Raw genomic sequence first — 15,759 nt, forward strand, 5'->3', positions numbered from 1 at the left:
TTTGCCTTGACACTATTTCAAGATTCATTAATAATGAGCTCTCATGAATATATGGAGATGGTACGTCAGAGCCTGCAGCATCTCTGCACTGTTTGTGGATAGGCAATGAATATCTATTAATTTGTTCTTAGTCTCCAACCTGGTCTCTTAGCATTGAACATTAACTAGTTATTTATTTTGACATTGAAAATAGAAATATCACTTTTATTGACAAAATAGGGCCACAAAGGGCAGCTCCACAGAGCACAAATAAGACAACCCTAAGACAAGAGTGTAAAACTGTAGCAGACAGGTTAATACTCTTCACCTTCATCCTCTCCCACCTCCTCTCCAACCTCCTTGTAAACCTTCTCAAGGGCAGCCATGTCCTCACAGGCTTCAAAAAACTTTCCTTACTCCATGCCCTCACCCACATACCACTGAACAAAGGCACGCTTGTCATACATTAGGTTAAACTTGTGGTTCAGGCAAGCCCAGGCCTCAGCGATGGCTGTGGCGCTGCTCAGCATGCACAGAGCAAGCTGTACTTTGGCCAGGTTTCCACCAGGTACCACAGTGGGAGGCTGGTAATTATTGCCAACTTTGAAGCCTGTCTAGTCCACAAACTGGATGGTATGCTTGGTCTTGATGGTAGCAATGGCAGCATTGACATCTTTGGGAACCACATCACCATGGTACAACAGGCAGTAAGCCATGTATTTACCATGGTGAGGGTTGTATTTCATCATCTGGTTGGCTGTTTCAAAGCAAGCATTGGTGATCTCTGCTACAGTAAGCTGTTCATGGTAGGCTTTCTCAGCAGAGATGACAGGGGCATATGTAGCTAGAGGGAAGTGGATGTGGGGATAAGGGCACCAAGCTTGTCTGGAATTCTGTCAGATCAATATTCAGGGCTCCATCCAATCTCAGGGAAGCAGTGATGGAGGACACTATTTGGCTCATGAGGTGATTAAGATTAGTGTAGGTTGGGTGCTCAATATCGAGGTTTCTACAACAGAAGTCATAGATGGCCTCATTGTCTACCATGAAGGCACAATGAGTGCTCCAGCGTGGTGTGTGTGGTGAGGATGGAGTTGTAGGGCTCAATTACAGCTGAGGAAACCTGGGGTGCTGGGCAAATGGAGAACTCCAGCTTGAACTTCTTGCCATAATCAACAGAGAGATGTTCCATCAGCAGGGAGGTAAACCTAGAACCAAAGCTGTGGAAAACCAAGAAACCCTGAAGACCTGTATACTATTTCCAAATCCGGTCCAAGACAAGGTCAATGATCTCCTTGCCAATGGGGTAGTGACTGCGGGCATAGTTATTGGCAGCATCTTCCTTGCCTGTGAGGAACTGCTCAGGGTGGAAGAGCTGGCAGTAGGTGCTAGTGCAAAATGTATCAATGACCGTGGGTTCCAGGTCTACAAACACTGTTGTGGGCACATGCCTGCCAGTGCCTGTCTCACTGAAGAAGGTGTTGAAGGAGTCATCCCTTCCCCCAATAGTCTTGTCACCTGACATCTGGCCATTGGGCTGGATGTCGTGTTCCAGTCAGTAGAACTCTCAGAAGGCATTGCTGATGGGGACACCGGCCTGGCCAACATGAATGGAGATGCACTCACACATGGCTGAGACTTGTAGGGTTCTGTGGCACTGGAGGAGGCGAGGGGACAGCCACAAAGATCTCCCACTAACAGATTACCAAGGAGTCCAGGGAAGAAGTAGTCAAACATTAACTATTTAAAAAGCAGTTCATTAGATATATTATTTTTGATTTTAGAAGTATACATGTGCATTCATATACATATTATATATAGGAAGATAATATGCAACAAAATAGCAATAATACTTTTCACTGCATAAGAAAATTAGAAAAAAATTATTATCCTTATTTCTGTATTTTTAAAATGTTTTCACTCAAGTTTACAAGAAACAACACTAATACAGTTATAGCAACAATACAATTTGTTTTTACCAGTGATTTTTAACCGACCGGTACTCATAAACGCATTTAGAGAGCTAGTATCATGACTGTTTTGTATAAAAGAATCCACCCTCATCTTGATTGCCTTACATGAATAAGTGATAAGATTGAATCCATATATTACAACCATAAATCTTGTACATTCCCCACTATGATTTTAAAAGAAAAAGAAAAAACAAAGTGCTGACCTTTTTAGGACTGAGAATAAATACCTAACAGCAGGGAATGAAGAGAAGCTCAACCATCAGAGAAAGATAATTGGGCAAATTGAGACTCAACATATACCTTCCAACACAGCTAGGATCTGGGTAGTTGGGCATTCAGAAGGGTAGGCTTTCTGGGCAAGGGATAGAGCACCAGGAAATCAAAGCTATGGACAAAAAATGATCATGGGATTGATGGAGATGTAGGAAAATTTAGAGAATAAAATTTTATTAAATAAGTGCCTAAATCATATTCATGTATGCTTTTAATACAATTTTGGTGAATAAACAAAAAAATTTAAAAGTGAAGAGAATATATCTAGATAGGAGGCATCTGTTTCCTCAACTATACATTTGTTGCCTAATTTATGATGAAAATAGATAAATTTTATTGTGTACTTTGTATATGCTTGTCGGTATGCTAAGAACTTTAGACACACTTTTATTTAAATATCTGAACAATTCACTTAAGTAGATATTATTGTCCCCATTTTTAAATGACAAAACCAAAACTCAGAAGATTAAGTAACTTGGCCAAAGTAAGTCATTTAGGTAGTGGCAGAGCCAGGATTTGACACTGTATTGCCTGCATTCCAAGTTGAAGGGATTATTTCTTTTAGTATTAGGACCCTAACATTCAAGAAATTTGAACTCCAGTGACTTCATGGTTACCAAGTCTCACTATTCAGTTATGTGTGCTTTAGAAATACTTATTCTTATCCTGTATATATAATCTTTGCAAATGTCATCTGTGTATTATGCTAATAAAGCAAGTTGCATAAAAACATGGTATGACTTTGCAATTCAATCCTGACAAAAACTTTAATTAGAAAGTCATAGAAAAAGATCCTCTTACAAATTATCCAAAATTTGCTCCCTCACAACCATCTGCTATTCATACTTCTGTTACATGGAAGTCAGATATCTCGGTTTGTGAAAATTTAGTTAGTGCTATGGTAGTGCCAGTACCTACCATAGCAGTAAGTATGGTAGAACCAGGATTTATTTTTTTAATGTGCCATGTACCTTAGTCATAGCTATAGCTATGGTTATCTAATACCTTCAGCTAATAGCAAAAGGGTCTGCAAAAGAGATTTTGTATTTTCTGTTCTTTTTTCAACATCTATAGCCTTCTGACATCATCTGACTGGAAACAGCTTTTATGTTATAGTATGTATAGTACGAAATAAAAGCGGCCTGAAATTAAAATACACATATATTTTTGAGCATTGCAATTTCACATTTATGAATATTGTTACTACAATTACAAAAGTTGCTCATCTTTACATTTGAAAATAATTCTTAATAACAACAACAACAAAATAGTGCCTAGCTGTCTGGTAATTTTCTTCTCCAATGATCAGCCCAGCTGGCAATTTAAAATTTTTAGTTATAGAGAATTTTATAAATTAAAGAAGCCCTCACCACTCCCTATTGATCCAACTTCTTTATACTAAACAAGGCAAGTGATAATGTACAATTTCTTATTTGACAAGACACTACTAAAGAAAAAAAAGAGTAATGTATTTCAGTACATTAAGAAGTAGAACACATATTATCAGTTTCAATACTTTTCTCAATTTATTTGACAAATGTTTATTGGATAACTACTGTGCATAAAGAACTGTGCTGGGCACAAACAATACAGCAGTGAACCTGAATATCTACCCTGATAAATAAAAATATCTACCCTGATAAAACATACTTTTGAGGGAAAGACAGGAAAAAAGATAAAATAGAGAAGAGTCAAGTAGAAATAAGTGCTAAGGAGAAAAAAATGGAGTGGAGGGGGGAGGGAAACAGAGGGAGAGATGCATATGAGGTTACTAGTTTAGGAACAGTGGTAAGGAAAGGCACTATTTATAAAGTGACGTTTGAGCACAGATCTGAATGAGGTGAGAAAATAAGCCAAGGAGCTCTGGGGGAAGATTCCAGACAAAACCCAGCAAAGATGCCACTGTGCCTGCCAAGAAGAAAGTAAGGGATTTGTGGGGGATGATGTCAGATACATGAGGGTGGGGAGAGGAGGTAAGGGCTGGAAGCACATACTAGGGACTTTGTTTTTTTAATCTGTATGATATAGCAACATACTAGGAGATTCCAAATAAGTAACTAGCATGGTATAACATTTTAAAAGAAACTGCTGGCTTCTGTGTGATGAATTGACTGTAGAGGACAGATAAAAGGCAATAGTGGTAAATCAGTTCTGAGCCAACTGCAAACTACCAGGCAACAAATAAAAGCTACCTTAGAATATAACTTGATTATTATAGGTGTTAATCCTTACAATTGAAAACAAGAAGTAGACAGACTCATATATTTTCATGGTAGAACCAAAAGGCTTTTCTAGCAGATTGGATGTGGTGAGAGAAACAAAAAAGAGAAATCAAGAGTGCCTCCAAAGATGATGAAGATACTTATCGAGAAAAATAAGACTTCAGAGAATTAGTATTTGATTCTGGAAATGAAAGTTTGAGCTGCCTATGAGGTATGCAAGTGCAGATGTTGAGGAAGCAATTGAATCTGAACTCAGAAATTCAGAAATCTGAATTTTAGTAGCATGTCTGTGCTGGAGATGCAAATTTGGGAATTATCATTGTATAAATAGAATGTAACATAATAAGATTAGATGAATTCATCAAAGGACTGAGTGAAAATTGGGGTCAGGAAAAAAAGAAAACAGAAGAGTTAGCAAAGGTAATAAGGAGAAAAACTTAGGAGAATATGTTTTCCTTGAAGCCCAATGAAGAAAATGTTTCAGGAAAGAAGTGATCCAATACTCTTGGCTGTGTGAAGATGAAAACTGAAAACTGCTCATTTAACAATGGGGAGGTTGTTGATGATTTTGACCAGAGCTATTTTACTAGAGTTCTAGGGGAGAAAGTCTAATTGCAGTGGGTTCAAAAAACAATAAATGAGCAGGGTAGGAGATAGCATGTATAAACACTCATGTTATAGAGTGATGTTAGATGGAGAGGAATTTGAATACAGAGAGGGAATTTTTGTTTGTTTGTAGGATATGTGTGTGTTTGTTGATGGGATTAATCCAACAGACAAGGGAAAAATAATCACACATCAAAGAGAAATGAGAATTGCTAGAATAGTATTCTAGGGACAATATTAGGGATCTAGTGCAAGAGAGGAGCTGGCCTTTCTAGAAGAACGTATTTTTTTTTATTCATAGTATTAGAAGGAAGGGTAGAAAAATTAAGTCCAGGTACAGCTACGCTGGTACATTTGGGGATGGTGGTGGCTTGTATAAATTCTCTCTTGATTGGTTGTATTTTCTCAGGGAAAGAGAAAGATTTCCTGAGCACCATAATGAGAGGAAACATCAGGGGTTTTAAAAGTAAGGAGAAGGTATAAAAGAATCTTCTCAGAGAATGGAAGAATGAAGGGTTAAAAATATTTAGTCTAATTATTGGGTAAGATTTGGGGCCAACTGAGATCATTAATTATAATTTTAATATGAAACTATTAACCTGACCTGTGTAATTTTTACATACTTGAAGAGTAAAAGTGAAAGAAATTTAACAGAAATGAGTCATAGCTTCATGTTACAACAGTTGAGTGTCAGCTAAAATACCTCACTCACCAAGAAGTTCTAAATGTACAGCCAAATCTCACATCCATTCTAGGTATCTCAAAACAATCGCTTTTTGAATTTTTATATGCAAGATATGAGTGCCTGTGTGGTAAACTCCAGTTTGGAATTATTTTATGTGTTCTAGATAATGGAATCTAGATAATAGAATTTTGATATTTGCCTCCATAATATTTTAAGAGTAGAACTTCAATAGATGCATATTTATTTATAATGTGATCTATGTATTATACATATTCATATATATTAACATATAAATGTGCTAATTATGTGTACTATAAAAATATGAATTTAAAAGGTGAGATATAGTTAAATTATTTTACAATTATTGTATTTATCAATAACACTGAATATTTTCACTAAAAGGTACCATTAATAATGTATTAATGATGAATGTGGTTGCTTCATTATTTTTAAAAATTTTCAATGAACATACAATCATTACGAGGAAATATTTTACAGCACAGGGAATATAGCCAATGTTTTATAATAACTTTAAATAGAGTATGAACTGTAAAAAAATATTGTATCACTCACTATGTTGTATACCTGAAATTAATAGAATATTGTAAATCAACTATACTTCAATTAAAAAAAAACATGCAGGCTTCCCTGGTGGTGCAGTGGTTGAGAGTCCGCCTGCCGATTCAGGGGACACGGGTTCGTGCCCCGGTCCGAGAAGATCCCAAATGCCACGCCGCAGAGCGGCTGGGCCCATGAGCCATGGCTGCTGAGCCTGCGGGTCCGGAGCCTGTGCTCCGCAACGGGAGAGGCCACAACAGTGAGAGGCCCGCGCACCGCAAAAAAAAAAAAAAAAAAACATGCAAAAAGCAATTCAGAATTCTAAACAAACTTTGTTTTCTTCTATATTTGATGATACTGGTTATCATAGCTGAAAAAGACACCTCACAACATTACGTATTTCTGATGGAAGAATTACAAACCAATTCTTTTTGATTATATAAACATATTTTTAATATTAAAATATTTAACTTGTAAATATTATAAAAGTTTTTTTTAGTTGTGTGAACATAACATAAAATTGACCACAGTGACCAGTTTTAAATGTGTGAAGTACATTCATATTGTTGTGCAACAAATCTACAGAAATTTTTTCATCTTGCAAAACTGAAACTATATACCCATTAAGCAACTTCCAATTTCCCCTTCCCCAAGCCCTTGGCAACCACCATTTTATTTTGTATCTCTGTGATTTGACTGATCTAGGTACCTCATGTAACTGTTTTTCTTTTTGCAACCAGTTTATTTCACTTAGCATATGTCCTCAAGATTTATCCATGTTATAGCATGTGTCACAGTTCTCATCTTCTTAAGGCTGAATAATATTCCATTTCATGTATATACCATGCTTTGTTTACCCATCCATCCATTGACAGACAGTTGGTTTGCTTCCAATCTTTTGGCTATTGTGAATACTGCTACTACGACCATGGGTATACAAATATCTTTTTGAGACCCTGCTTTCAATCCTTTTGGGTATATATCCAAAAGCAGAACTGCTGGATCATATGGTAATTCTATTTTTAATTTTTTTAATACTGCTTTCCATAGCAGCTAGACAATTTTACATTCCGACCAACAGTGCTCAAAGATGCCTAATTCTCCCCATTCTTGTTAACACTTATTTTTTTTTAATGATAGTCATTCTAATTGTTGTAAGGTGGCATCTCACTTTGCTTTTTATTTCCTTAATGATTAGAGATGTTAGCATCTTTTCATGTGCTTGCTGCTCATTTGCATATCTCCTTTGGAAAAATGTTTATTCAATCCTTTTGCTCATTATTTTAATCAGTTTTTTGTTGTTGTTGAGTACTTTCTAACTTCCCTAAGTCCATCCATTATTTTTTCACACTACATTTTACCTTGAACAACATGGATTTGAACTGCACCAGTCCACCTATACACAGATTTTTTTCACTTTGTATGTACTGTGATACTCCATGATCTGAGGTTGGTAGAATCTGTGGGTACAGAATCATAGATATGGAAGGCAGGCTGTGAAGTTATATGTAAATTTTCTACTGCACAGAAGCTTGGTGCCCCAACTTCTGCATTGTTCAAGTGTCAACTAGGTTTAGATTCTGTTGCATTTTAATATTTTTATCAAGTGCATTCAAAACACAATGACACTCTTAATTTGAAAGATTTTTAAACAGGTTAGAAATCTCTTTTTAAGTGTTTTACATGGACAAAAAAAGTTTTTACAGATGATACCATTTCTGGAAGAAAATTATATAATTATAGAAACATTTCCAAATACTACTTGTTTTCAAAAATATTGTCTCCATGACAATTGTTTCTTTCAAAAAGAGGCTTATTTAAAACCTTATCTTCACTTCAAAGGAATAGATAGTAACTTTTCTGTAATTAGCAGCTAAGCAGTATCTAGTAATAGTACTTATTAAAATCAGCAAATTTCCAACACATATTTTGTAAAAGAAAATCTCCACTTTAAATTTGACAACTTTAAGAACTGCACTAAGAACTACCCAGTGAACTTCTATGTGTTATGAATGCTATTCACAATAAAAATATTTCAATAATTTCAAGATATACTTATTGTTAAAGGTTTTTTTTTCAGTAGACTTATGATGCAGTGAAGGATGATGGAGAGAGTACATTTTATATGTAGTACCATATATATATATATATATATATATGAACTTACCACTTTTTTTTTCCGCTCTTTGGTACCCAGTCAAAGGTATTGCCTTCTCAATGGTTACAAAGTTAGACTTGTACAATTTTTATTAGAAAAAATTTATTACTGAGAATATTTTTGATACATGATTATTTTGGTATTTCACACACATACACACACACAAAGTGGCATTCTACTTCTTTATAGAAGTAGAATCTAGCAAATGCCATAAGTTGACACATGTTTAAAACATCTGTACTTTTACTGTAAGTATTTGACATTGCAAAGATAACAATTGATTTCTCAGTGATATTTGGATTATTTTCTTTACGCCATTAAGTTAGGAATTGATAGCATAATTTGGTTGAGTATTTAACAGCACAGATATTTGTCACTACACTGGTTGGCGTTTTTCTACTAGGTTAAAAGAAAACTACCAAAAATGCCACCCAAAAATCCTGAGTAAAACATATTTTTTTAAGAATTGTGTAGTGGGCTTCCCTGGTGGTGCAGTGGTTGAGAGTCCGCTGGCCGATGGGGACACGGGTTCGTGCCCCGGTCCGGGAAGATCCCACATGCCGCGGAGCGGCTGGGGCCCTAAGCCATGGCCACAGAGCCTGCGCGTCCAGAGCCTGTGCTCCGCAATGGGAGAGACCACAGCAGTGAGAGGCCTGCAAAAAAAAATTGTGTAGTTACAGCATTCTATATCACTAAAATATTAATACCATGTATTCAATTTGATAGACTCTCTACTTGGATTGTTTTTTTAATAATATAGATTAGTTTAGTTGACTTTGACAGGTTTGCCCACCTCTTAGATAATATTAAAAACCTAATGTAGTTTGATCAATTTTGACAAGTTTGTCCATTTATTTCATCACTACTTTGCAAAACTTAAGAAATTAGAAACAGTTTTTCACAGTTGAATTTTATTTCTGTACTAATATATTTGATTTTTTTAAGTAAATAAAAATTAGTTATATTAGAATATAAGTTTGCTTTTTAGGATTTAAAGGGACTAGTTTTGTCTAAAGCAATTGTTGAATATATTTAAAATAGAGGATGAATTTGTTTTTTCTTAGAACTCTTCCTTATTCAGATTGGAATAAAATGAATTGTGTGGTTGATGCTTGTCTGTGGAAATAGTCTCCCTTTTATCACATTATAATATTTGGGGAAAATTTACTACTGATAGTAAACTTGATGAGTATTTAAAGCCAAGAGAGTCTAGTCATTGCACAGATTTCCTAGCATAGAAAACCATTCCAAAATGCCATGAAAAAGGTCAATTCTGGGTACAATAATTTAAAAATAAACTTTTATCATGCAATATTTTTCGATTCACAAAAATTGTAAAAATGGCACAAGTAGTCCCCATATTCCTGCACTATTTCCCCAAACGTTATCATCTTATATAACTATGGTAAACTTGTCCTAGCTAAGCAACTAACATTAGTGTATTACCATTAACTAGAATCTAGATTTCATCGAGGCTTCAGTAGTTTTGTCACTAAGGTGGTTTGTATTCCAGGATTCAATCCAGCACACCACAAAATTGCATTTCATCATCACGTCTCTGTACTCTTCTCCAGTCTGTGACAATTTCTTTTTGAGTTTTACAGCTTCCTTTAAAACATACTTAAAAGTAAATTATCTAGAATTCTCTAGTGTGGCGGTGTCTCTTACTTGTTAGTTAATTACTTTGTTTTACAAAGCAATTGAGCCTTGTCAAACCAACTTATTTCTTTGCACAATGCAGAAGTAAAACTGGAATTCAAAAAGCATGCACAAATGTATAAACCTCAAACCTGATGTTCAGAACCACTGATGAGAAGAGTCATAATTATCAGACTCAAAAACATGCAAAAAAAAAAAAAGAGTCTGAATCAGGAACATAAATCAATGAATCCATTTTGCTAGGAAAAAAAATGACAAATGGGAAGTGATATGTCCTAGGAGAGATAACTTTCAATAAGGGCTTCATTTTCCTCCTCAGGAAATAAACCTAGAAATGCCAAAATAATCTTGCTTCAGAAAGGATAAAGCCCTACAGATTTTTACAAGGAACGGTTGTTTAGAAAATAGACCTCAGATAAATAAATAAATACAGATAAATAAACTGTACTTATCCTTTCCTGTGAATTTCTTGTTTTGAAAGAAGCAAACAATGTCAATAAATCTAATTTATAAATTTTATTTTGAAGTGATATTTGAAGCCAAGTTGCAGAAGTGTGGAACTGGAAAGAATTTTAAGTACCACTGAATTTAATTTGTTTAAATTCAGGAAACTGAAGCCCCAGAAGCCTTAGTGACATTACCAGGACCACAAAAGTGCTTAGCGAGGACACAGCAAATATCCAGTTTTCCTTATTCATGACAAAAGAAGTAGTGCTGTTTTCCTGTTTACTTAATGGAATAGTCTGGCAGGATTTGAGAATATAGGGCTAGTGACAGAAATCGCCCAAGTTGTTAGGAATAATATTACAGGATGTGTGGAGAGTAACGAACTAGCTGAATACAGAAAGAAATTACATCCACAGAGATGGGTAGCAATTTTTGAGAGTGGAGCAATAGATGAAAAAATAAGGCTTAGCTTGGGTGAAGCAAATTGTAAGATATGAATATTCAGTATACATTTTTTTCTTCAGAATTTGAGATTGTTGTAAAAGTGACTTAGGCAGTTATGAAACAATTTTTGATTGAACTGTGAGAAATATGGTTTGTAGCTTTACATGATAGTGGTATGCTATTGAGGAGATTTTATTCTATTCATTTAAGTCAGTCTTAGTTAATAGGTTGATGCTGAGATCATGGGAACCCTTGAGAAAGTCGAAGAAAGAATGAGAGAATAAATATTTCATGAGGGACATTGTGGAGTTGTGATGTGTTCTCAGAATATGAAGCAGAAGATCTCTCTGAGGCTAATTCTGTCACTGTTGCCACCAAATGCCTGGATCGGAAAGATGGAAATAAAACAAAAAGCTTCCAATTATTTTGAATTCATTTTAATGAAGAAGAAAGGCTAGGGAGAAAATATACATGCAACAAGATACTCCAATTAATTCATGTTCAAGAGAAGGTAAAGAAAATTGAGGCGTTTGAATTCAGAACTTTCTATAAGTAAGCTGGCATCCCAAATCGGTCCAGAGAGATGTTAAACTTTACACATACTCTATCCAATTATAAGGGCATTTCAGGCTAAGGACAAAACTCCCAGGAAGATACCAAAAAATACTTGTCCGTGCAAATCAGTAGTTTTTTGGGAGGGGAGAAAACATGGTATGGTTCAGAAATAACATTCTTTATTGCTTACCTTGAAAACATGAATATTCTGTTGGTATTTTTATAAGAATAACTCTAGGAAATTAAACATTGTCACATATTTGCTTCATAATTTCTCAGGAAAAAGATATTTACAAATGTTGCAGCTGGTCTTGGAGGACTTCTTCAATCTACTTTTTCCTCTTCACCAAGGATTATCATGCCCTACGCATGCTCACTAAACATATGTAGTTCTTTGCATTATTCAAAAATTATAGTTAAATGGTACTATACTATATAAATATCTTTTTAATACTTGCTATTTTCACCTTACATTATGTTTCTACAGTTTCACGAGGTTGATACATGTAGCTCTAGTTGATTTGATTTCACTTCTCTGAATGTCACTTTCTTTTATATATTTTCTTGTTTAAGGAGTTCAGATTGTTTTAAATTTTTCTATTACAAACACTGGACATTTTTCTATTGTGTTGCTTCATACTCACAAACACTTAGAATCTGAAATGTATTAAATATTGTAAACTTTATTTTTAACCTCTAATTAGTCATAAATTTAGGCATATTTCCATGTTTATCCTCTGGTAGAGATCCTCTTATATGAATACTTTGCTCATGTCTCTTATTTATATATTGCCATTAATATTAATATTAAAAGTTCTAAGTTTTGTTACTGTTTTGGTTTCTACTGCTCTATAATAAACCACTCTAAAACTCAGTAACTGAAAACAACAATTTATTATTTCTCTGGCTCATGTAGGTAACTGCACTCAGCTGGAGAATTCTTTGTTCCCTGGGCTATAGCTGAGGTTACTCATGCAGCTGCATTCAGCTGGGAGTTTGGCTGGATGGAGACAGGAAAAAGTTGGGTTCTCTGGAAAAATACGATGGGCTAACATGTGCATCAAGACCTATGAAATTTCTGAAGTTTTACCCTACTTGCAAACTAAATGTTTTCCCACCAGTTTTCAATTCTATAATACTGTGCAGATAGTTTTAAATTCACTTCCTTCCAGGTAGTTAAACAAGAAATAGTCTCAGCTACGTCAAGCTTTTTCCAAGAATTTAAATGAGTGGAAAGGAAGGGAGAAAGGGAAGAGAGGGAGAAGAGAAAGAAAAAGGAAGGAAAGAAGGAAGGGAGGGAGAAAAGGGAGGTGAAAGGAGGAAGGGGGGAAGAAAGGAAAGAGAAGGGAATTTTTTAAAAAAGAGATTAACATTTGTCACAATGAATCAATATTGATATTTATTGATAAAAAGTTCATACTTTGTTCAGATTTCCTCAGTTTTTCCCTAATGTCTCTCTTCTGTCCCACAGTATCATTAGAGATGTTTCATTACATTTAGCCATTATTTCTCTTTAATCATTCCTCATGACTGTGACATTTTCTCAGATTTTCCTTGTTCTTGGTTACTTTGACATTTTTGAGGATTACTGGTTAGGTATTTTTTAGAATGTCCTTCAGTTGGGATTTATGTGTAATCATTTTAATTAAGATTATACTGGGATAATGTGTTTTTTAAGAGGAAGATCACAGAGGTCATTCTCATCATATATAAAAGGTACACACAATTAACACAACTTATTGTTGTTAACCTTGATCCCCCTGGCTTGAGCTAGCATTTGCCAGGTTTTTTCAATGTAAAATTACTCTTTTTTCTTTTTTTTCCTCACTTTCCATACTGTATTCTTTGGAAGAAAGCAACTATGTGCAGACCACATTTAGGGAGTGGAGAATTATATTCCACTTCTTTAAGAATAGTATATGTACAGAAATTCTTTGGAATTCTTCTATAGAAGAGATGTCTATTCTTATTTATCCAATAATGTGTTTATGTCAGTATAGTTTCAAGAATTTTTATCCTTTGGGTTATAATCTGATACTTCTTTACTTGCTTTCTTGCTCAAATTGTTCATTTTAGCTGTTGAAATGACTTTCATATGGCTCATGCATCCCTCTGACATATTGTATCAGTGGTGGGTGTGGAAATTTTTTGGGGGGGTGGCTTTATTTCTGCCACTACAAGATGCTGCCATCTCCTGTTGTATAGTTCTTGACTCATTCCTGTAATCAGCTAATTCTTCAAGGAATCTTGGTTTCTTTTGTTAGATAATAGTATTAAAAACCAAGATCTGGTTGCTAGCTGTACTCATTGCTAATGGGGTATAATTTATTCTAGGCCCTCTCACATATATATATGAAAACTGTATCTATATTAATCTAAACATGAGTTCATACTCCTGTCTCCAACTCTAATCCTAATATTACCACATGTATTTATTCTAACCTCCTATTTCTTGCCTATATATATATTTTTTTTTTTTCTTTTTTTGCCACGTGGCATGCAGGATTTTAGTTCCCTGACCAGGGATCAAACCCATGGCCCCTGCAGTGGAAACATAGAGCCTTAAGCACTGACCACCAGGGAAGCCCCATTTCTTGCCTATTTTTAACCTCCCCTTACAATAGAGAGAAATCTGGCTCCCATTAGTCACCAAACATTTACTTACTTTTTCAGTTTCAATATACACTTATAACAGTATCAGAAATGTTAACCACTATCTTCTTGGGAAACAAATTTATCAACTAAGTGCAGTGATTAGAGTTCTACTAGCCTTTAGTCTTACACACTCCACTCATTTCCAAATTTACTTATATCAGCACCTTCCACCAGCCTCATCTCCTTCAGTGAGGGGGTTTCATTGCTTTTTTAATACATGTGGTTTCTTTTGTCACATCTACCTTCTAAACTGAGATTCTTTGACTTCTTCTTTGTTTTCATTTGCATACATTAAGATTTACTTTTTGTGCTGTGAAGTTCTGTGGATTTTGACAAATGTTTAATACCTTGTATACACCGCTCTAGTATCCTACAGAACAGTTGCAACACCTTGGAAACAGCCTGTGCTTCGTCTATTCAATCTACTCCATCCTCTGCTCTAAACTTCCATCACCTCTGATCTGCACACCATCTCTATAGTTTGCGTTTTCCAGAATATTATATGTATGGAGTCAGAAAGTATGTAGCATTTCAGACTGGTTCCTTTCTCTTAGTTTTCTCTTGGTTATTTGCATTTAAGATTCATCAAGTCTTGTCATGGTTTAATAGCTCAAGTTTTTGTTGTTGTTGCTGAATAATATACCATTGTATGTATGTACCACAGTTTGTTTATCCATTCACCAATTGACAGACATCATGGTTGTTTCAGTTTTCGGTGATTATGAATAACACTGTTTTCAAAATTTATGTGCAGGCTTTTGTGTGGACATAAGTTTTCAAAAATATGAGTAAAAACTAGGATCACAGTTGCTAGATATTTTGGTAAGAGTATGTTTAGTTTGGTAAGAAATTGAAAAATTGTCTTCCAAAGTGGCTGTATCATTTCACATCCCTACCAGCAATTACTAAGAGTATCTGTTGCTCATACTCACGAGTAGTTGATATGGCCATCTTTTGGGTTTCTGCCATTCTAATAGGTGTAAGTTAATTCTCGTTGCTGTTTTAATTTTAATTAATTTCAATATCTAATAACAAATGATATTGAGGCTCTTTTCATATGATTATATAACATCTGTAAATCTTCAGTGAGGTATCTGTTCAGATTTTTTGCCCATTTTGTAATTGCATTGTTTGATTCTTTTCTGTTGAATTTCTGTTGTATATTTTGGATACATACTTTTATCACATAGGTGTTTTGCAAATAATTTCTCCCAGTCTTTATTTAGCTTGTCTTTTGAGTCTCTTAACAGCATCTTTCAAAAAGCAGAAATTTTAATAAAATCCAACTTATCAATTATGGCAGATCTTGACCATGACTCTCTGGATTTGCCATTTCTGTACATTTCCGGATGGCGGTTTATTCTGAAATCTTAGTGCATTAATGGATGCAAGAAAAGGTGTTGCTTTTCAGTTTATTCAGGGTTTTCTTGTTTTAAGAAGAGAATTGATAACATCCAAGTTCTTTAAAAGTTGAAGCTGAAACTCGAAGAAAATTTTATGCATTTGTGTTTAAAATTCGAAACAAGGTAATTTTTTAAAATATCT

The 15,759-nt window shown here is 34.8% G+C and overlaps 1 long non-coding RNA gene and 1 pseudogene across 1 annotated transcript in view; one reads left to right on the forward strand and one right to left on the reverse strand.

Annotated features, from left to right (window-relative positions):
• Nucleotides 1-15,759, forward strand: part of LOC125964219 (uncharacterized) — a 200,002-nt gene that overhangs the window by 63,122 nt on the left and 121,121 nt on the right. The gene's annotated exons all lie outside the window — the stretch shown is intronic.
• On the reverse strand, nt 294-1,978 carry LOC101276987 (tubulin alpha-1C chain-like; annotated as a pseudogene).

The sequence above is a fragment of the Orcinus orca genome, chromosome 4 (assembly GCF_937001465.1).
Source record: "Orcinus orca chromosome 4, mOrcOrc1.1, whole genome shotgun sequence".
NCBI classification, from domain to species: domain Eukaryota; kingdom Metazoa; phylum Chordata; class Mammalia; order Artiodactyla; family Delphinidae; genus Orcinus; species Orcinus orca.